The 21,993-nt window shown below is 47.8% G+C and overlaps 1 long non-coding RNA gene across 1 annotated transcript in view; it reads right to left on the bottom strand.

Annotated features, from left to right (window-relative positions):
• The window catches only part of LOC144822059 (uncharacterized), a 262,962-nt gene that overhangs the window by 217,641 nt on the left and 23,328 nt on the right, over window positions 1-21,993 (bottom strand). Inside the window, exon 3 of the long non-coding RNA XR_013608544.1 lies at window positions 765-861. This is a non-coding gene — a long non-coding RNA (uncharacterized LOC144822059). The remainder of the gene's footprint in view (window positions 1-764; window positions 862-21,993) is intronic.

Here is a 21,993-nt window from a genome sequence, read left to right as displayed (position 1 = left end):
CTAGCCACTAGTGAAGGTGACGCCCTCTGCCACTAGTGATGGTGGCACTCTCCGTCACTATTTACAGTGACACTCTCCATCACTAGTGATGGTGAGGATCCCAGTCACTAGTGATGGTGACGCCCTCTGTCACTAGTGATGGTGGCTCTCTCCGTCACTATTTACAGTGACACTCTCCATCACTAGTGATGGTGATGCTCCAGTCACTAGTGATGGTAGTGCTCTAAGTCACTAGTGATGGTGGTGCTCCCAGTCACCAGTGATGGGGTGCTCCCAGTCACTAGTGATGGTGGTGTTCCCAGTCACTAGTGATGGTGGTGTTCTACATCACTAATGACTAGGGGGTTCTCAGCCACCAGTGATGGTGGCAATTTCCGTCACTAGTGATGGTGGCACTCTCTGTCACTAGTGATGGTGGCACTCTCTGTCACTAGTGATGGTGGTTCTCTCTATCACTAGTGATGGGGGTTCTCCAAGCACTAGTGACCGTGGTGCTCTCAGTCGCTAGTGATGGTGGTGATCCAAGCACTAGATATAGCTGTACCCACATATTAGCATTTTAGTATGTTTTGACGTCTCCACTTTTTAGCACTGGTGATGGTTGTTCTCCCAAGAACTAAGACGGATGCACATCCGGGTTGAAATTGTGGCTTCTCTCCCAGGCACTAATGAGGCACAAGAAGTATTTAATTCCTGGGCACTGTTAATGTTGGCAGATTCTGTAGTTGTTGTTGCCAATAGTTTAATGATTTTCGAAACTGTACCTGAGATCCTTCTGCTCTAAGAGAAGCCTTCAGAGGAGTGGAGGTCTCAGCTGTTTGGACCGGGAAAATTCTTCCCTCGTTTATTGCTTTCTTGAACCTAAAAAGTTTAAAAGATACACATTAGATGATATAAGAGGTTTTTTTGTTTTTTAACTTATCTTTTTGTATTAAAGAATCAAAACAGTAAATCATAAGATAAGCTAATATGTCATATAGTCAACAACATAGTAAGATGTGAACAATATATCAATATAAAGAGAAATAATATACTCAAAATTAATAAATCACCAATAAAGGCAATACATGGAGTGATGCTATGATAGAAAAGAAAAAACCGAAAGCTAAAAGGAGAAATAAGGAAGGAAAAAGATGAGTGGAAGGAAGAAGGTAAGAAGGAATTCAAGTACATGTTGAGACAAAATTATAATATAGTAAGAGATGTAACAATATACCCTATCAAAATCAGAGTGAATTATAAATAGTGTTAATGATAGCTCATAATATAGAGGAAATTCATCAATAAAGCATGTTAGTCTTGTAAAGACTTAGGGCTGATTTAGATCTCGGCAGACGGGGTACTCTGTCACAACAGTGACGAATATTCCGTCAGACGAAATCCCATGGGATATAATGGCATTTATATTTCTACAGACGGGATATCCGTCACCGTTGTGATGGAGTAATCTGTCCGCCGAGATCTAAATCAGGCCCTAGGATACAATAGCATTTATATTTCAGAGGACGGGATATCCGTCACCTTTGTGATGGAGTATCCCGTCCGTCGAGATCTAAATCAGGCCCTAGGATACAATAGCATTTATATTTCAGAGGACGGGATATCTGTCACCTTTGTGACGGAGTAACCCGCCCCCGAGATCAAAATCAGGCCCCAGGATACAATAGCATTTATATTTCAGAGGATGGGATATCCGTCACCGTTGTGATGGAGTAACCCGCCCCCGAGATCTAAATCAGGCCCTAAGATACAATAGCATTTATATTTCAGCGGACGGGATATCCGTCACCGTTGTGACCGAGTAGTAACCCGTCCGCCGAGATCTAAATCCGGCCCTAGGATACAATAGCATTTATATTTCGGCGGACGGGATATCCGTCACCGTTGTGACCGAGTAGTAACCCGTCCGCCGAGATCTAAATCCGGCCCTAGGATACAATAGCATTCATATTTCAGAGGACGGGATATCCGTCACCGTTGTGACGGAGTAACCCGCCCCCGAGATCTAAATCAGGCCCTAGGATACAATAGCATTTATATTTCAGAGGACGGGATATCCGTTGTCGTTGTGACGGAGTAACCCGTCCGCCGAGATCTAAATCAGGCCCTAGGATACAATAGCATTTATATTTCAGCGGACGGGATATCCGTCACCGTTGTGACGGAGTAGTAACCCGTCCGCCGAGATCTAAATCCGGCCCTAGGATTCAATAGCATTCATATTTCAGAGGACGGGTTATCCGTCACAGTTGTGACGGAGTAACCCGCCCCCGAGATCTAAATCAGGCCCTAGATCCAATAGCATTTATATTTCAGAGGACGGGATATCCGTCACCGTTGTGACCGAGTAGTAACCCGTCCGCCGAGATCTAAATCCGGCCCTAGGATACAATAGCATTCATATTTCAGAGGACGGGATATCCGTCACCGTTGTGACGGAGTAACCCGCCCCCGAGATCTAAATCAGGCCCTAGGATACAATAGCATTTATATTTCAGAGGACGGGATATCCGTTGTCGTTGTGACGGAGTAACCCGTCCGCCGAGATCTAAATCAGGCCCTAGGATACAATAGCATTTATATTTCAGCGGACGGGATATCCGTCACCGTTGTGACGGAGTAGTAACCCGTCCGCCGAGATCTAAATCCGGCCCTAGGATACAATAGCATTCATATTTCAGAGGACGGGTTATCCGTCACCGTTGTGACGGAGTAACCCGCCCCCGAGATCTAAATCCGGCCCTAGGATACAATAGCATTCATATTTCAGAGGACGGGATATCTGTCACCGTTGTGACAGAGTAACCCATCCGCCGAGATCTAAATCAGGCCCTAGGATACAATAGCATTTATATTTCAGAGGACGGGATATCTGTCACCGTTGTGACAGAGTAACCCATCCGCCGAGATCTAAATCCGGCCCTAGGATACAATAGCATTCATATTTCAGAGGACGGGATATCCGTCACCGTTGTGAAGGAGTAACCCGTCCGCCCAGATTTAAATCAGGCCCTAGGATACAATGGCATTTATACTTCAGAGGACGGAATATCTGTCACCGTTGTGGCGGGGTAGACCATCCGCGAGATCTAAATTAGGCCCCTGGATACAATAGCATTTATATTTCAGAGGACGGGATATCCGTTGTCATTGTGATGGAGTAACCCGTCCGTCAAGATCTAAAACAGGCCCGTGGTCACAGTAACCATAGAATCATGAAATAAATAAAGAGTATTGGGTCGCAACAGTTTGTAACGTTGAAATGCTGACTGTAGGGAGTTCAGAATAAATCGATCCAATCTGTGGTGGTGCCAAACTGAATCCCACCAACAGTTAATAGGAATATTTCCTTTGGATTTCCAGTTAGAAGTAATGACCTGTAAAGCAGTTGCTATTAGGAAATCTACAAGTTTCCTAACAATATGTTAAGAGACTAAACAGAGTGTATGCCTCCCCAAAAACAATTTATCTAATGAAAAAGCTGAGGAGACATTGGTAATAACTTCAACCTTTTCCCAAGCATGAATCAAAAATTCTGAAACAACAGGACATGGAAAAACATATGTAAGTATGAACCAGCATGTGCATCACAAGACCAGCAAGTTTAGTTTTAAAAAGAAAAATTGGAGCGTACAATAACCGATTGTAGTAAGAAAACAGAGTTTGTGTTCTAGTGCACTGCGATTTTTTTCTCAGGGGTAGATGTGAGTAGGCCTGCGATCCTAAACTACGAGTACGTTGTAGTCACCTCACACAAGTAGAGGTAAGAAGGGCTGCGACCCTAGATTACGAGTACGCTGTAGTCTCCTCACACAAGTAAAGGTAAAAAGGCCTGCGACCCTACATTACGAGTACTCTGTAGTCTCCTCACACAAGTAGTGGTAAGAAGGCCTGCGACCCTAGATTACGAGTACACTGTAGTCTCCTCACACAAGTAGAGGTAAGAAGGCCTGTGACCCTAGACTACGAGTACACTGTAGACTCCTCACACAAGTATAGGTGAGAAGGCCTGCGACCTTAGACTATGAGTATGCTGTAGTCTCCTCACACAAGTAAAGGTAGGAAGGCCTGTGACCCTAGACTACGAGTACACTGTAGACTCCTCACACAAGTATAGGTGAGAAGGCCTGCGACCCTAGACTACAAGTACGCTGCAGTCTCCTCACAGGGGTAGAAGTAAGAAGGCCTGTGATCCTAGACTACGAGTATGCTGTAGTCTCCTCACACAAGTAGAGGTAAGAAGGCCTGCGACCCTATACTACGAGTACGCTCTAGTCTCCTCTCACAAGTAGAGGTATGAAGGCCTGCGACCCTAGACTACGAGTACACTGTAGTCTCCTCACACAAGTAGAGGTAAGAAGGCCTGTGACCCTAGACTATGAGTACGCTGTAGTCTCCTCACACAAGTAGAGGTAAGAAGGCCTGTGACCCTAGACTATGAGTACGCTGTAGTCTCCTCACACAAGTAGAGGTAAGAAGGCCTGTGACCCTAGACTATGAGTACGCTGTAGTCTCCTCACACAAGTAAAGGTAAGAAGGCCTGAGACTCTAAACTACGAGTACGCTGTAGTCTCCTCACACAAGTAGAGGTAAGAAGGCCTGTGACCCTATACTACGAGTATGCTGTAGTCTCCTCACACAAGTAGAGGTAAGAAGGCCTGCGACCCTAGACTATGAGTACGCTGTAGTCTCCTCACACAAGTAGAGGTAAGAAGGCCTGTGACCCTAGACTATGAGTACGCTGTAGTCTCCTCACACAAGTAGAGGTAAGAAGGCCTGCGACCCTAGACTATGAGTACGCTGTAGTCTCCTCACACAAGTAGAGGTAAGAAGGCCTGCGACCCTATACTACGAGTACGCTGTAGTCTCCTCACACAAGTAAAGGTAAGAAGGCCTGTGACCCTGCATTACAAGTACTCTGTAGTCTCCTCACACAAGTAGAGGTAAGAAGGCCTGCGACCCTATACTACGAGTACGCTGTAGTCTCCTCACACAAGTAGAGGTAAGAAGGCCTGTGACCCTAGACTATGAGTACGCTGTAGTCTCCTCACACAAGTAGAGGTATGAAGGCCTGCAACCCTAGACTACGAGTACACTGTAGACTCCTCACACAAGTAAAGGTAAGAAGGCCTGCGACCCTGCATTACAAGTACTCTGTAGTCTCCTCACACAAGTACAGGTAAGAAGGCCTGTGACCCTGGACTACGAGTACGCTGTAATCTCCTCACACAAGTAAAGGTAAGAAGGCCTGTGACCCTAGATTACGAGTACGCTGTAGTCTCCTCACACAAGTAGAGGTAAGAAGGCCTGTGACCCTAGACTACGAGTACGCTGTAGTCTCCTCACACAAGTAGAGGTAAGAAGGCCTGCGACCCTAGACTATGAGTACGCTGTACTCTCCTCACACAAGTAGAGGTAAGAAGGCCTGCGACCCTAGACTATGAGTACGCTGTAGTCTCCTCACACAAGTAGAGGTAAGAAGGCCTGTGACCCTAGACTACGAGTACGCTGTAGTCTCCTCACACAAGTAGAGGTAAGAAGGCCTGCGACCCTAGACTATGAGTACGCTGTAGTCTCCTCACACAAGTAAAGGTAAGAAGGCCTGCGACCCTAGAGTACGAGTACACTGTAGTCTCCTCACACAAGTAAAGGTAAGAAGGCCTGCGACCCTAGACTATGAGTACACTGTAGTCTCCTCACACAAGTAGAGGTAAGAAGGCCTGTGACCCTAGAGTACGAGTACGCTGTAGTCTCCTCACACAAGTAAAGGTAAGAAGGCCTGTGACCCTAGAGTACGAGTACACTGTAGTCTCCTCACACAAGTAGAGGTAAGAAGGCCTGTGACCCTAGACTACGAGTACGCTGTAGTCTCCTCACACAAGTAGAGGTAAGAAGGCCTGCGACCCTAGACTATGAGTACGCTGTAGTCTCCTCACACAAGTAAAGGTAAGAAGGCCTGCGACCCTAGAGTACGAGTACACTGTAGTCTCCTCACACAAGTAAAGGTAAGAAGGCCTGCGACCCTAGACTATGAGTACACTGTAGTCTCCTCACACAAGTAGAGGTAAGAAGGCCTGTGACCCTAGAGTACGAGTACGCTGTAGTCTCCTCACACAAGTAAAGGTAAGAAGGCCTGTGACCCTAGAGTACGAGTACACTGTAGTCTCCTCACACAAGTAGAGGTAAGAAGGCCTGTGACCCTAGACTATGAGTACACTGTAGTCTCCTCACACAAGTAAAGGTAAGAAGACCTGTGACCCTAGATTACGAGTACGCTGTAGTCTCCTCACACAAGTAAAGGTAAGAAGGCCTGCGACCCTAGAGTACGAGTACACTGTAGTCTTCTCACACAAGTAAAGGTAAGAAGGCCTGCGACCCTAGAGTACGAGTACGCTGTAGTCTCCTCACACAAGTAAAGGTAAGAAGGCCTGCGACCCTAGATTACGAGTACACCGCAGTCTCCTCACACAAGTAAAGGTAAGAAGGCCTGCGACCCTAGAGTACGAGTACACCGCAGTCTCCTCACACAAGTAGAGGTAAGAAGGCCTGAGACTCTAAACTACGAGTACACCGCAGTCTTCTCTCAGGGTAGAGATAAGGAAGCCTGTCGCCCTGGACTACGAGTACGCTGCAGTCTCCTCACAGGGATAGAGGTAAGATGGCCTGTGAGCCTGAACTATGAGTATGCTGCAGTCTCCTCACAGGGGTAGAGGTAGTGCTGTTTCATCTGAGTCAGTGTTGAGGGTTTTAATCAATCAAGGCACAACTTCCTAACACTGTAAGTTGCGACTACCCCCGAATGTTCACTCTACACATATTGCACATCAGGCCTATTGTCTGTAAATCCCTTGAGGCTGCCCAGAAATCTATTCTGACATTTGTTAGTGTCTAGCGGCCAGACTAACCATGCCTTCCAATGTGGATCTGATGAGTTATGCTTACTCTTACATAGCATGCGATCAAAAGTGATTGCCAGTTGTCAAATTGTGTAAGAGCAGGAACTTGTGGCGTGTTGAATTTCTTGATCTTGCCTGTTGCATAGTTTTGTTCAGGAAAATCATTTGTTGTGGTATTAAACATGCCCTAAAAAGCCTCAGTTCCCTGAACCTGCCAATCTTTAGTCCCCAAGATAGATATTACATCTACTGTATTCCTCCAAACATCAAACTCTTGTACAGAGAGCTGAGAAAGGAAAGAAGCAGAGTAAATCAGCTTGGTGTCAGTTAACATTTTTTTTTTGCAGGTGATGGGGCAAGCCTATAATAAAATGAGTCTGGGTTAGATTTGTAACAACCAGAAAAATAATCAAACTTATGTACGAATGCTCTTGAACCATCCCTTGGTGGTGTAGAGTAATGACCCCTTGGTGGTGTAGAGTAATGTCCCCTTGGTGGTGCAGAGTAATGTCTCCATCGTGTAAAGTTAAATACTTCACGAGGTCTACTAGCCTTGTGTAGAAAATGATGACTGTAATGTTGAAAACAGAACATCTCATCAAAATTAGCTGTTCCATCGTATAACACATCAGAAGAAAACATGTTGAAATGTTCCAGGTCTTCTAACATTTCATATGCTGCATTAATGTCCCAATCTTCAGAAATAGTACCAGGGGTGATAATGTAATTTAAGGAATTATTAAATAAATGCGGAATTTGCAAGAGTTCAGAGGGACCCGACACATCAAACACTGCCCTGTCCCAAACAATCCTATCCAAAACAGGAACAGCTGAAACGTTCACCAAGGACAAGTCTGTCTTTACGGTGTGATAATGCATGTGGTTCCAGAACTAAATTTACCATGTGTATTGCAGAGCATTCTAGTATAAGTGTCTTTTCAGAAGCATAAAGAACACTCTCACAACACTTATCCATAAAACCAGGAAAAGTAATGCAGTTGTAATCCAAAGATGTAACCATAGAGAAACAAAGTATGTTCTTTTCAACCAAAGATAGAAGACACACAGCTTCAGTTCAAAAGACAGGTGCAGTGGGGGTGGTTGTGTTTTCAATGCGTCGGAGGAGAAGTCATCATAGTCGATGAAGTATCCAGAAGCCGTCCGGTCTATCCTTGGCAGATCAGCAAGTTGGTTCGAATTAGATGAAGACTCAATCTGTGATACACTGACATAGACCAAGTTCTTTTCGGGAATCTGAATTGAAATATGTGTTTCTCTACTTGTTGCCTGCACGGTTGTCTTTGTTTTTGAAACGGGTTGAAAAAATACTTCATTGTTGTTTATCACTGTCTCTTGTTGAAAAGAGCAGGCTTCATTTGTAATTAAAGCTTCCAACTGAACATCCTGTATCACTGAAAAAGGAGATTTGTAGCTACCCAGAAGCCCACACGGCTTACTGTTGACATTCGGCCAAACAGTGTGGCTTGATCAGATAATAGAGACAAACCCTTTGTCTCAGCGTCTGGCAAGGGGCGGGAGAAGTACTGTGTGTGCCTTCAACAGGCAGGACAGGTACAGGCGCTCTGTAAGATGGCTGTTCCGGTTAAAATGGGCTAAACATGATAATGTTTCTGAAAATGAGTACGGGCACAACAAATTCAAGATATGTGTTTTTTGTTTTCCCATAACTCAATTTTAACCCACAGAGTGCCAGAGAAGGCCTCCTTTCACAAGGGTCTATAGTGAACATACTATTTAGATGTGCATAGAAATGTATTTAGATTAATTTCAAAGAACGAACTCTTTGTTCCCAGACGCCACGGGAGCAGATAAACGCTAAGTCCTAATGCTCTCCTGAATACCTCCAAACCCCTACTGAATGCACAGGGTCTAAGAATCTCCAGGGGGGTAGGGGGAATTGGATAAAATAAAAAATCAACAAGAAGAGGCAGCCTCGTTCCTCAGTTTCTTGGAAGTATGAACTTCCTTGGTTGAATTATTCAGGTAGAAATATTCGCACTCTGTAAGAGATGGCAATGATAAGCAAAGTAATCTTCTCTTGTAACTACCAGCCATAATCTCACTGTACAATGTCTGCTTCTAAATGTACCCCTTAGTGGACGAACGAGAGCTTCTCTTCTTATTCTCCAGAGGAAGATATTTATACATGTATTGCCCTTTTTATGAGCCAACTGGGTGTTGAATATTCTAGCTAAGATAGAACACAGTGTTAGATCTATTCACTGTTCAATTATCTATACCTTTTTAATGGACAGTATTAGAATACTCCTGGTTCAAAATTACTAAAGGCTTTTACTCAGAATTAAGCCTACTAGCTAGAACCGTAAGTTACGATGTCTATCGCTATTTACGGAATTTACTGTACTAACTGTCATATAACCATCCAGATTAACAATTAACTTATTTTTTCTTTCTCTAGGGTACTTGCGTGACCACACAGATAATGACTATCAAGGACAAATGCTCTGTGAAGGCTGAAAGGTAGTGAGGAGAGTTCTTCTGATTCCTGACAGGAATATTACCTCCAAAATATTCCACTGAAAATACACCAAAAGTACTATGGACTTTCAACCGACAGCCAGAAGCTAACCTAACCTTCCGCCAAGCACGTGTAACGAAAAACTATCCCTGAATGCTATTCTAAGCTTCACTCTGAGGTGAATCTCAATAGAGACACTACCCTGACTGGATTTCTTGGTGGAGTGCGCGGTATCAGCAGTTGCGCGCGAGCTTCACACTGTTCTATGCTCACGAGCATCGGTTAGCTGGAACAACTAGACCGCTAACCTGAGTTTTGTAGAATGCAATGCTTTCCAGGGTATTTTTTCAAGTAATTTTCTGTACCTGCGAGAACCAATACTGTTCTTTTTTCCCTCTTGGCTCAACACGCTGACATGATGGGGAATCTTGTAATTTTATCTGCGGGGATTCCTGACATTCACGCACAGCTTTCTTCTCGCTTATATTTTGGGAGTTGGTATCCATTTCCGTTTGGAAAAGTGCCAATGATAAAATAGTGAGCAAATTGGTGAGTACCTGCCAACTGCTCCCAGGTTGTTGCTTTACGTGAGGCACTTCCTAAACACATCCACATTTTTTGTCTCAACACTTGTCAGCAGCACCTTGGGAGGTCTAACCTAGTTCAACGTTTTCAAAAGATGCACATGGGGGTTCTATGAATAGACATCCAACCCTGTCCCACTGAAAGAAAAAACATGGGTCATCCCAAAAACTTTTGATTTCATTTGTAATGTTCAACAAGGGCTTTGTTTGTAGATAGGATTGAGTACAGGGTGCCCTTTGTTTGCCTGTTGTCCCTTCAAAGCTCCTATTTGGTCAAATGCTCTGTAGGATGGCCCAAATTTATTCTTGCCGACAATCTTTTTTCTGACCGGATTCCCAACATTCGGGGTCCAGACAGTCCTTGCCAGAACAACCTTCACTTCTCCAGGGGTGGTGCGTTTTTTTGTACGTTGCTTTGTTTGTCCCAGAAATCATTCAACTCCTGTAAACACGCCCAATATTCCTTTATGTGTTATACGCCCAATATTCCTACGGTGTTTCTGCCACCACTGTGCTGGTATTATCGAGATCTGGAACCTACTTTTTTTTTTACCCCAAACAGGATTTCATAAGGAGTCCAACCACCCTGGGACTTTCTTGGCATATTATTCAAAGCCCTCTGGACTCCATATAGATGATGAACCCAACTGGGACCGAGCCGAAAAGCTTTGCTGTTAAAGACTGCTTTAAGTCCTGTTTTTATCTCTTCACAACCACGTTTCCCTCAAGATGGTATGGAGAAGATAAATGCAGGGTCACATCCAAACTTACCATGGCCTCTTTGTAAGTCCGAGAGCTAAACGCCAGACCCTGATCAGAATGTAGTTTGCCAACTGCATTTGTCCCAATAAAGCCTCGAAGATCCTTTATATCAATCCTTTTAACACAATCGCTGTGGACACACCCACAGGAATCGAGAGCAGGAATCCTCTGCCACTAAGATATACTTGCAAGCCCCTTCAGATGATAGGGGGACGCAATGGTCCAAATAAACACAAGCCAAAGGCTTGTTTGAAATCAAAAGAGGTGTCTGAGGTTGATGTTCCACGGTGGAACCCTTCATCTGCTGACAGATGTTGCATTTCAGGGCAAAGTCCTTGGTCTGTATGAAAAGACCCGGCCACCGATAGCGTTGATGCAATAGTGAAATTGTAGCAGGTACGCCTGCATGTACAGAAGCAAGACCCTAATGTGCAGCCAGAATTAATCTTAGCCTGCGATCACTGTTTGGTATTATTCTGTCCCCCCTCCTTGAATCTAAGCATATAGTGTGTTTTGTGCATCTAACTTGTAGGAGTATGTGAGTGGAAAGCCTTTTGGCAAGTGTGTCATTGTGTGCAGCACTGTTGCCCATCATGATGTCTCTGTGTATCCTCGTACTTGAATGAGTGATTGCAGCAACTGCGTCAGTGCAAACCGTTGCCTTCGCCGGCTTCATCAGCCAGTGAATTCCCTGCAAATTGAACAGCAACACATTGATGGGTCAATGTATGAAAGACATGTTTATATGACAAGCATTCTTTCAGCTTCACCACCTGTTCCCACAGCAGCTTGTGCTTTACTGTGCAGCCTTATGAGTCCCTGAATCTATTCTGACTCCAATAATGAAGATACTCATTACATGACTGCACAAAATAATATGAATCACAAACAATGAGTGTTGGAATCCAGCATCTGTATTCTGTAGTGCCAGCAATAGAGCCTTAAGTTACGCCAGCTGTGCTGTGCAATCACCTAGTGACTACATGGAGAGTTTTTTCAGGGTGGAAAGTTCCATCATGCATACAGCCTTTTAAGACTGCACATTAGGGGTGGGCGGTGAACTCCACTCCGCCACTGGAGTTTGCAGAGTTTTTCCAACTCTATGTTCTACTGGGAGCATGGAGTTCGGCAAAAAACTTTGATTTCGCCACGTGGCCGAGTTTGCTCCCAGATCCCCCCCAAGAAAATACTTAAGAATGGAAATTGTTTTCTAATGCTGGTGTTGAATGTGGCTGACGTTTATCACCTTTCCCAAGATAGTCTCCTCAAAAGGCTGTGCTGCTCAATAACTTTCTGGATTGAAAAGCACAAAGGGCAACGCATTGCCATGGGGATGTGCAACTCTCCCTTTTTGGTCCAATCGGAGAAGCATAAGGCGTAACAATCAATTACCAACCAATAAAATGCACCCAGAAATTGGAAGTTAGTTATGGTCTCCAGAAAGAGACTTGGAACACATAGTTTTGTCTTGCGTGGTCAATGGGAGGAGTGTTCACATGGTGTTAGAGTGAGGCACTAGCTTCTGGTGATGTGCCCGTTAGTTGAGGAGTGATGTCAGGCTCTGGGAATTGGAGCATCTAACCCTTAACCTTGCCTGGGATGTGCCGGAACCTGGGAACTTGAGAAAGTCTCAGGTGCCGGTTCCGTCCCCTAACTCACTGGCCACAGCAAGTGAGGTAAATATATAACTGAGTGGAGTGGGGCTCAGTATTTTATTGGAAAAGGGAACTAAAGGCTCTAGAGTGGGAGGGGATGATGCAGCGAAGAAGAGAAACTTTATAAGGAGGAAATATTGTATGGAGATCTACCTTCTCAACCTGTCAACCTTGTGATGTCTGCTGACACTGGAGTGCAAGTGTATTTTGAGGTTTACCTCAACGTGCTTTCGATTGGAGGGCTTGTTTGATGTATGAAGATAATCTTTGGGTATTGCTGAGCTGCAGTAAGGAAAAGGGCTGTTAAGTAGGGCAGAGCTGAATTTTCATACAACTCCACAGAATTCTGCACAGTGCAACTCCATGAACTCCGCCACCTGTACTACACATGCAGCTGAATATTGGTATTTGGTCCCTACAGCAGGCTGCGCAGAACCATCAGTGTAAATGACATAGTCATAGCGATCTAGAGGTATGATTTCATTAAACAGAGGATATTCCTGCTCGTAATGGAGACATTTTTGTGTTTGTAGTGTAGGGTTCGAGGGCCATATGTAGGTAGCTGTTTTGCGATCGCAAACACTGCGATTCGATAAAATTGTGAATTCGCAAGGTGCGTTTCAGTATTTGCAAAATTCGCAAATACTGCTCACGCAAAATGTGAATTTGCAATTTGAGATGTAGCAAAAAATCACAATTAGCGATTTCACAAAATTCGCTAATTTGCACTTCTCACATACCACCAACTCTGAACAGGTGGTAACCAGGTGCAACCTAGTTAAACAGGCCCACAATGCCACTGGGGCTTCTCACAATGGCTGGCCTGTATGTGATAGCCAGGAGGCTGCGTATCTGAGAGGTTGAACAGAGAAGGAGACGCCAGGAAAGGATCTATAGAGCACGCATCACCCTCTTCCAGTGGACCCAGGAGGACATCCATGTGCACTACAGGCTGCACCCAGACAGCATCCTGGAGTTGATAGAGGAGCTCAATCAATCAATCAGAGCATTTGTATAGCGCACTACTCACCCGGAGGGTCTCAAGGCGCTGGGGGGGGGTCCGCTACTGCTCGAATAGCCAGGTCTTGAGCTGCTTCCTGAAGGCGAGGTGGTCCTGGGTCAGGCGGAGGTGGGTCGGAAGGGAGTTCCAAGTCTTGGCGGCCAGGTAGGAGAAGGACCTTCCTCCTGTGGTGGCTCTTCGGATGCGGGGGACGGCGGCGAGGGCGTGGCTGGTCGATCGAAGCTGGCGCGTGGGAGCGTAGAAGTTGAGGCGGCTGTTGAGGTATCCTGGTCCTTGGTTGTGTAAGGCTTTGTGTGCGTGGGTGAGGAGCCGGAAGGTGATTCTCTTGTTGACCGGGAGCCAGTGCAGGTCTCTCAGGTGTCCGGAGATGTGGCTGCGGCGGGGGATGTCCAGGATGAGTCGTGCTGAGGTGTTCTGGATCTGCTGGAGTCTCTTCTGGAGTTTGGCGGTGGTTCCGGCGTAGAGGGAGTTGCCGTAGTCCAGACGGCTGGTGACGAGGGCCTGGGTGACCGTCTTCCTGGTCTCGGTGGGGATCCATCGGAAGATCTTGCGTAGCATTCGCAGGATGTGGAAGCACGACGAGGAGACGGCGTTGACTTGTCTGGTCATGGAGAGGGAGGAGTCCAGGATGAAGCCCAGGTTGCGTGCGTGGTCAGTTGGTTTGGGTGCGCTGCCCAGGGCGGGGGGCCACCAGGAGTCGTCCCAGGCGGAGGGTGAGGATCCCAGGATGAGGACTTCCGTCTTGTCTGAGTTCAGTTTCAGGCGGCTGTTCGACATCCATTTGGCTACTTCTGTCATCCCTTCGTGCAGGTTGGCTCTGGCGGTGGCGGGGTCGTTGGTGAGGGAGAGGATCAGCTGGGTGCCGTCGGCGTAGGAGATGATGTTCAGGTTGTGCTGGCGTGCGATGGCTGCGAGGGGGCTCATGTAGACGTTGAAGAGAGTTGGGCTGAGCGAGGAGCCTTGAGGGACGCCGCAGATGACTTCGGTGGCCTCCGATCTGAACGGGGGGAGGCGGACTCTCTGTGTCCTTCCGGTGAGGAAGGAGGTGATCCACTCCAGTGCCTTCTCCTGGATTCCGACGTTGCTGAGGCGCTGTACTAGGGTGCGGTGGCAGACAGTGTCGAAGGCCGCGGAGAGGTCCAGGAGGATGAGGGCCGCTGTTTCTCCGTTGTCGAGCAGGGCTCGGATGTCGTCTGTGGCTGCGATCAGGGCGGTCTCGGTGCTGTGGTTGGCCCGGAATCCAGACTGCGAGAGGTCGAGGGAGCCGTTCGTCTCGAGGAAGGCGGCCAGTTGCTTGTTGACGGTCTTCTCGATGACTTTGGCCGGAAACGGGAGCAGCGAGATGGGGCGGTAATTCTTGAGGTCGGTAGGGTCTGCTGATGGTTTCTGGAGCTGACACCCATACTTGAACACCCCACATACAGGGCACATACCATTCCCACCCACATACAGGTTTTGTGGTGGCTCAGTGGTTAGAGGCGGCAGACCCGGAAGCTGAGATCGGCCGTGGACCAGGGTTCGATTCCCCGCCTCGGCGGGTCTCGGGCTCAAAATTCCACGGACTCGACAATTCTCGCTCCGGTGCCTACTCGACTCACGGGGTCACACTCTGCGACTCTGGGCAATAGCTTGCTTAATCTCCACTACGGCCCCTCGCGGCGGGATGCCTGGCTTTCACCTTGTGGATACCCTGCCGGGGTATCTCACAGGGGAATACCAGGACGGGTTCCCTAAGCAAGCGCCTTGATACCTTCGGGCGATACGTGCGCTATATAAGTCGCAATACATTTACATTTACATTTACATTGTGCTCACTGCACCTCCTAGCATCAGGGAGTTTTCAGGGGGTAATAGCTGTTGTAGGAGGGGTCTCCCAGAGTGCACTTTCACATTTTTCCACGCTTTCCTTGATGCTATCATTCAGAGGATGCATCACCAGATCCAATTCCCAAACACACAGCAGGCACTTGACCAGACCAAACAAGATTTTTACCAAATAGCACAATTTCCCCACGTGATTGGCTGTGTAGATGGAACCCATGTCGCACTGTCACTAGGTCTGGGCAAAGCACTACGCTACGCTCACATAGTTTGCGAAGTTTGCGCAGCTTCGCACTACACAAACTGCACGTAGCACAGTGCGAACACGCAAATGTTAGGAAGCTATCATGTCAGCTTGGGCGGAACGTACAATTTCCATCTGTTCTTGTGTCCAATGTGTGCTTTAAAAGCCCAGACGAATGAGATCGTACCCATTGTGCTTAATATGGAATGTATGTTCTGCCAACATTCAGAAATCCTAATATGGGTTGTAATCTTTTCAGAGTTGTTGGAAGCTGGAGCAAGGCACATTTTAAAAAAAATAGGTTGCCAGGCTTTTTCTCTCACTTGACAGCTCGTATTAAAAAAACACGAATCTGCACTATCGGCTAGGGCGGTCGACCTCAAATCTGGGGAACCGGGTTCAAGTCTCGGCAATGATGCTGAACATCCTGTGATTCTGGGCAAATCACTTAATCACACCGTGCCTAACAAAAAATGAATGTGTCCTCATGTAATGCAACTGATGCTATGTAAAGCGCTCTGATATCTGATACCCTCAGGTGAAGTTTGCACAATATAAAACTCCATAAAAAAAACGAGAAAAAAAACCATATTCTATGTGTCTAAGGTGTAAAGTATGCTTTGCAAAAAAAAACCCTTCTGGATGATCTAACCCCTTTACCTGGTGGATAAGTATGTATGAGCCCATCTTGACCACGAACCGGACACCCCTCACAGAGATGTCAGTCAGCTGTTGGCAAAAGCTTCAGCATGAAGGGACCCCTCGAAGTCAGCAGAAGTGTAATTTCTAATTATAATCGGGAAACAAAAGGTTTTATACAGAAAAGGGCATCCTTGCCTTAGGCTGAGATTGGGATCAGGCTGCCATTGCTTGCATTCCCCAGATAGCGGTGTCATCATAGGGATATAATAATAATCACATGATGCACATTAGGGCCTTGTACACGATGTAAAGGCAATGTGATAGTGTTCTCACAAAGGGGCATATTCACAAGGGAATGACGAAGCGGGTGTTAAGCAAACATTGCTAACGCCATGCTCAGCCATTCTGAAAACGCAGGGATGTTCCGTATTCACAAGAATGCAGATCATACGTGCATTTCTCCTACCGCTGGCTCTAAATCTAGATGCCTGGCACCCGTGCAGGCCCCCTTGCACCGTAGTGCTACTGTGTCTGCATTGGGGGGAACGGTTGTTTATGTCCAGGAAGGTGTCTCTTACTACTTACAAACGATCCAGAATGGCGAATTGCAACTTCTGTCTGTGCTGCATTGTGCAACACACATAGAAGTTGCAAATCGTCATTTTTTAAATAAATATTTATGTGCAGGAAGGAACACCTTCCTGCACATGAACAATCATTCATGGCGATTTTCTGCTTTTATGTGTGTTGCACAAAGCAGCGCACATAGAAACAGCAAAAACGAGGAGAAATCAAGCATGCTGCCTCTTTACAACATGTTAAGACCAGGTTTTACCCTGGTATTAGTTTTGGTGCTGCCTTCAGTTTACTCCGCCCGTGTAAATAGGGGGCAGCATCAGGATCAGAGGGTGTGGTGGCGAATCGCCCACCTAAACACCCATTGCCCTCCCCTTCCACGTTAATACAGTATGAAGAGGTTCCTTATTTACAAGGTAGCGTTAAGCCACATAAATTGGCTTAACGCAGCCTCGTTGTAAATAAGGGGAAGGGTTTATCCCCACAGGAATGTCATAAAAAGTGACGTAACTCAAGTGTCACAAATGCAAATGTGTGTCAAAAGTCCATGTGACAAAGTGAAGGCAACTTTAGGAAAGAATCGTGTACATGTAAAAGTGGCGCTATTTCCTACCAGGCCGGAGTTGGGCACATGACACCCTTTCTCTTCCATCCCCAGTGCACCCCTAGATATTCCACCTCCCAGGAGTAAACTTACAGGTCTCCTACCCAGAAGCAGGCGTGCAGGCAGGATGCAAGGATCACCCAAGGTGTGCTGGGGAGTTCTGGCTGAACAGGAAGCAGGGTCTGAGAATGTCCAAACAGGATCCCTGAGTCACGTGCGCTCCAGCCTGTAGAGCTCGTGTCATACCTCACTGAGTATCGCTTTGCAGGAAGTGTGCGGTGAAACCATCGCCTTAAGCTCCCTGGAGCACTCCTGCATTGTGGAGCTCACAAAAACCTGATTATCCCGACACACCTGGAGAGAGGGACAATGGTGTTTACAGCGCGTTAAGCCCCGGACACACGCACACGGGTGCCAGCCCTCCTCCTGGGCGTGGCTCACTGCACACCTGTGGGGACCAAGGATGGAGCCTTTGGAGGCGAGACTCACCGAGACTCACTCTCATGAGGTTTCATCCTTCAGGGGCCCAGCCTATCAGAGGCGCACACCTTGAGGGACAGAGCACTACAGAGACATATCATGAGAGGGACATCGCACTGTAGGGACATATCTCTAGAGGGACGTAGAGCTCCAGAGACATATCTCGAGAGGGTCCCAGCCTTTCACAGACGGACACCTTGAGGAACATAGCACTACAGAGACATATCTCAAGAGGGCCCCAGCCTATCAGAATCACACACCGCGAGGGACATAGCACTCCAGAGACATATCTCGAGAGGGTCCCAGACTTTCAGAGATGGACACTGTTAGAAATGGGATTTCCGGTTGGCTGAGGCTTACGCCAAAGCCAGTCAGAAACCACCACTCTAGTCAGGGCAAGGGAGTTACACGCCAAAGATAACCCCTGCTCACCCTCTAGGCAACACCCAAGACCCACCACAAAGGAAACTCCACACAAGGGTATATATAAAAATAGCCTTTGTATTGTACCAAACACATTAGATAAAAACACACACTTTACAACGTGCCAACAGGCACGGGCAGAATTTACAGGGGATATATGTACAGAACAGGCCCACCTGGACCACTGTCAGGAATATGCACTTGTAGACTTAGAATACTTGTTAGAAATAGCACTTTGTAGAGCATAGAATAATAATCACTGTAGCACAAAATAGAAAATAGGACACACAACCAGTAACCACTGGTAAGAGGTAAGTACCACCTACGCAATCCTAACCACCTTAGGAGAATATCACGCAGGGAATCATGAACTCACTAGCATCCCTATTCAAGGAAAAACAACCTCCTAAGCATCACATACATTCAGAGGTATAAAACATTACACATGATGCAGAAATCACATTAGGCAGGTAAGTCACAATTTCGCAAAGATCACATAGGGCCAAGAAATCTGTACCCCACGCAAGGGTACAACAACAGAACTGTCCCTAGGCCAACTTGACCTCTCAGGGGCTAGGACGCCCTGTGACCAGCAATGTCAGGGCAGGCTGCGCAGGCAGCCAAGGAATATTGCCCCAATAGGTTCCTAAACGGAGGAGCTGCCCACTAAGTGCTGGGCCTCTGTAGGACTAAGCCTGGCACCAGCGTGCCTCCTGGCTCTCTCTCTTGGGAGCCTCTTGGGCTCTGGCACCACTGGGCCCCAATCACGTGGGAGCCTCGCAGGCTCTGAATACAAAATGCCTGTGGGAACTGGAGCCTCGTGGGCTCGAAGGAAAGAATGCTCAGGAACCAAGATAGCACAGGCAGGAGGGGGGGCGGGTACCGGCAATGTGCCCCGACGCCCCCTCTAACAACAATGGCCCCCGTAGCCACGGGGCTCTGTAACAAATGACTGTGGGACACGTGGGAGCGGCTCGCTGCCAGCCGGGGCAGCTCTACCATCCAAAATGCCCAAAATCTCGTTGGAGTCCCGCTCTGGGGACTCAAGAAGACAATGGCCCCTGGGAGCCTCTCGGGGCTCTTAATAAAGATTGTGCCCTGAGCCTCTCGTGGGCGCTTATTAATAGAATGCCCCCGTTGGAGTCCCGCTCGGGGGACTCGTGATGCAGAATGCCCCCTCACGAAGATAGCACACTTGGGGGGCGGGCACCACCAATGTGCCCCGATGCCCCCTCTACCACAAACAACACCGGGCCCCACTCACCGGCTCGGTAGGACTCCTCATCCGGTCCCGCTTCTTGGGCCGGGTGTCCTCCCTGGCGGCCGGTGCTCCTCTCTGGCGGCTGGTGCTCCTCTCGCCGGTCCGGGGCTTCGGGGCTCTCCTCTTGCTATGGGAGACTCGGGGGGAATGCTGGCTTCCCTCCGGCGGTGCAGTAGAGCGGGGTAGGCTCCCGTCCGCTTCCTGACTTTTCTGCTGGCCTGTACTTACGGGTCTCTGGCGGGCACTTCCGGGTCGCACTAGGCAGCGGCCCGGGGGTGATTCTTGCGGTGCAGGCCGCGGCGGTAGAACAGTCCCTGGCAGGGTGGGCACCTGCCGGGGGGGGGGAGCAACAAGGACTCTGAAAGATCGCGGGGTGGCACCTGTGCCGTGAATTCGGCCAATTTGCGGGGCCACACGCAGGGTGGGCACCTGCTTTTATAAAGAGGCACAAAGGGGGATCCCCACGCCGGGGAATCCCTCGAGGCAGGTCGAAAGCATCTCCGGGCTGCAGATGAGAATAGCAGCGCTCCTGTTCAGGGAAATCCAGCGCTGCCCAGGCACTTTAGGGACAAAGTTTCCCAGTCAAAAAGAAGTCCACCAAGGTCCTTAGGCAGGCAGGGGGGCAAATGCTGGACCCAGGATCCAGCTGACAGGGCCCTCCAGGCAGGAAGGCAGTCTCAGTGGCGGTCCTCCTGGCACCCAGCAGCAGCCGGCCCCCTCAAATTAGGATCAGGAGAAGAACATTTTTCAAGAGGTCACTGCCTCTTTTTATACACTAAATCCCTTTGTCCTTAGGTGCAGGGTGGGGGGAAAACCAGTCGTAGCTGGTTCTGGAGCACTCTGATGTTCTCAACCACTCTTCCTATTCACTGGCCAGGCTAGGGACATTAGACGCACCACGGGGGGCGGAGGCAGCATTGTGTGGGGAAAGCCCAGCCCTATTCAGGTCCCAGGTGCACTCCTCCCCGGCCATCAACATGCAGATCTCCCATTCACCACTGGGTCAGACCCATCCTGACTCCTGGAGCCTGGCACACCAGCCAGCTCCAGCCAATCACAAGCTAGCCAGTCATTTTACCTAAATTACACAGACATGCCAACTTCTAGAAGTGGCACTTCCACACTAGACACAATCATGCCGCACACATCATCGCGCAGCATTTAATCACACGAGTCCGCACATACCAAACTCGAGTCTGCACACCCCATGCATCAGGAACTACCAGGGACACATACTTTCCCCATGCATTCCTATGGGAGGGCAGGCCAACCTTACCACACGCACGCACTTTACCCTGGGACACAGTTAAAATCACTATCACCGGGTCACAATTAAAAAGCAAAATGTTTAGGGGTGAACCTGCCAGAGGGGCCAAGTCCAACAGACACCTTGAGGAACATAGTACTACAGAGACATATCTCGAGAGGGTCCCAGCCTATCAGAGACACACAGTGTGAGGGACATAGCATTCCAGAGACATATCTCTTAAGAGACATAGCACTCTAGAGACGTTTCTCTTCAGGGACATAATACTCCAGAGACATATCTCTTAAGGGACATAGAACTCCGGAGAAATATCTCTTGAGGGACATAACACTCTACAGACATATCTCTTGAGGGACATAGCATTCCAGAGATATATCTCTTGAGGGACATAGCACTCCGGGACAAATCTCTTGAGGGACATAGAACTCCAGAGACATATCTCTCAAGAGACATAGCACTCTAGAGGCATATCCCATCAGGGACATAATACTCCAGAGACATATCTCTTAAGGGGCAAAGAACTCCAGAAACTTCCCTCTTGAGGGGCATAGAACTCCGGAGACATATCTCTTGAGGGACATAGCACTCTAGAGACATATCTCTTGAGAGACATAGAATTCCAGAGACACATCTCTTGAGGGGCATAGCACTCCGGAGACATATCTCTTGAGGGACATAGAACTCCAGAGACATATCTCTTGAGGCACATAGCACTCTAGAGACATATCTCAAGAAAGACATACAACTCCAGAGACATATCTCTTGAGGGACATTGAACTCCAGAGGCACATCTCTTGAGAGACATAGTACTCTAGAGACATATCTCTTGAGGGACATAGAACTCCAGAGACATATCTCTTGAGGGACATAGTACTCCAGTGACATATCTCTTGAGGGACATTGAACTCCAGAGACACATCTCTTGAGAGACATAGTACTCTAGAGACATATCTCTTGAGGGACATAGAACTCCAGAGACATATCTCTTGAGGGACATAGTACTCCAGCGACATATCTCTTGAGGGACATAGTACTCCAGCAACATATCTCTTGAGGGACATAGTACTCCAGCGACATATCTCTTGAGTGGAAGAGGTGTGGCGCCGCGGCCAGGGCGACTGACGCTGGAATCTGGGGACCACGGTTCGATCCCCGGCTCCGGCGGCAGGTTAGCCCAGCACCATGTGACTCTGGGCAATAGCTCGCTTAATCTTCCCGACGGCCCCCCAGCGCCTAGAGACCCTTACGGGTGATTGT

Source organism: Lissotriton helveticus, chromosome 3_1 (genome assembly GCF_964261635.1).
Source record: "Lissotriton helveticus chromosome 3_1, aLisHel1.1, whole genome shotgun sequence".
NCBI lineage: Eukaryota > Metazoa > Chordata > Amphibia > Caudata > Salamandridae > Lissotriton > Lissotriton helveticus.
This window is presented reverse-complemented; position numbering and strand designations above follow the sequence as displayed.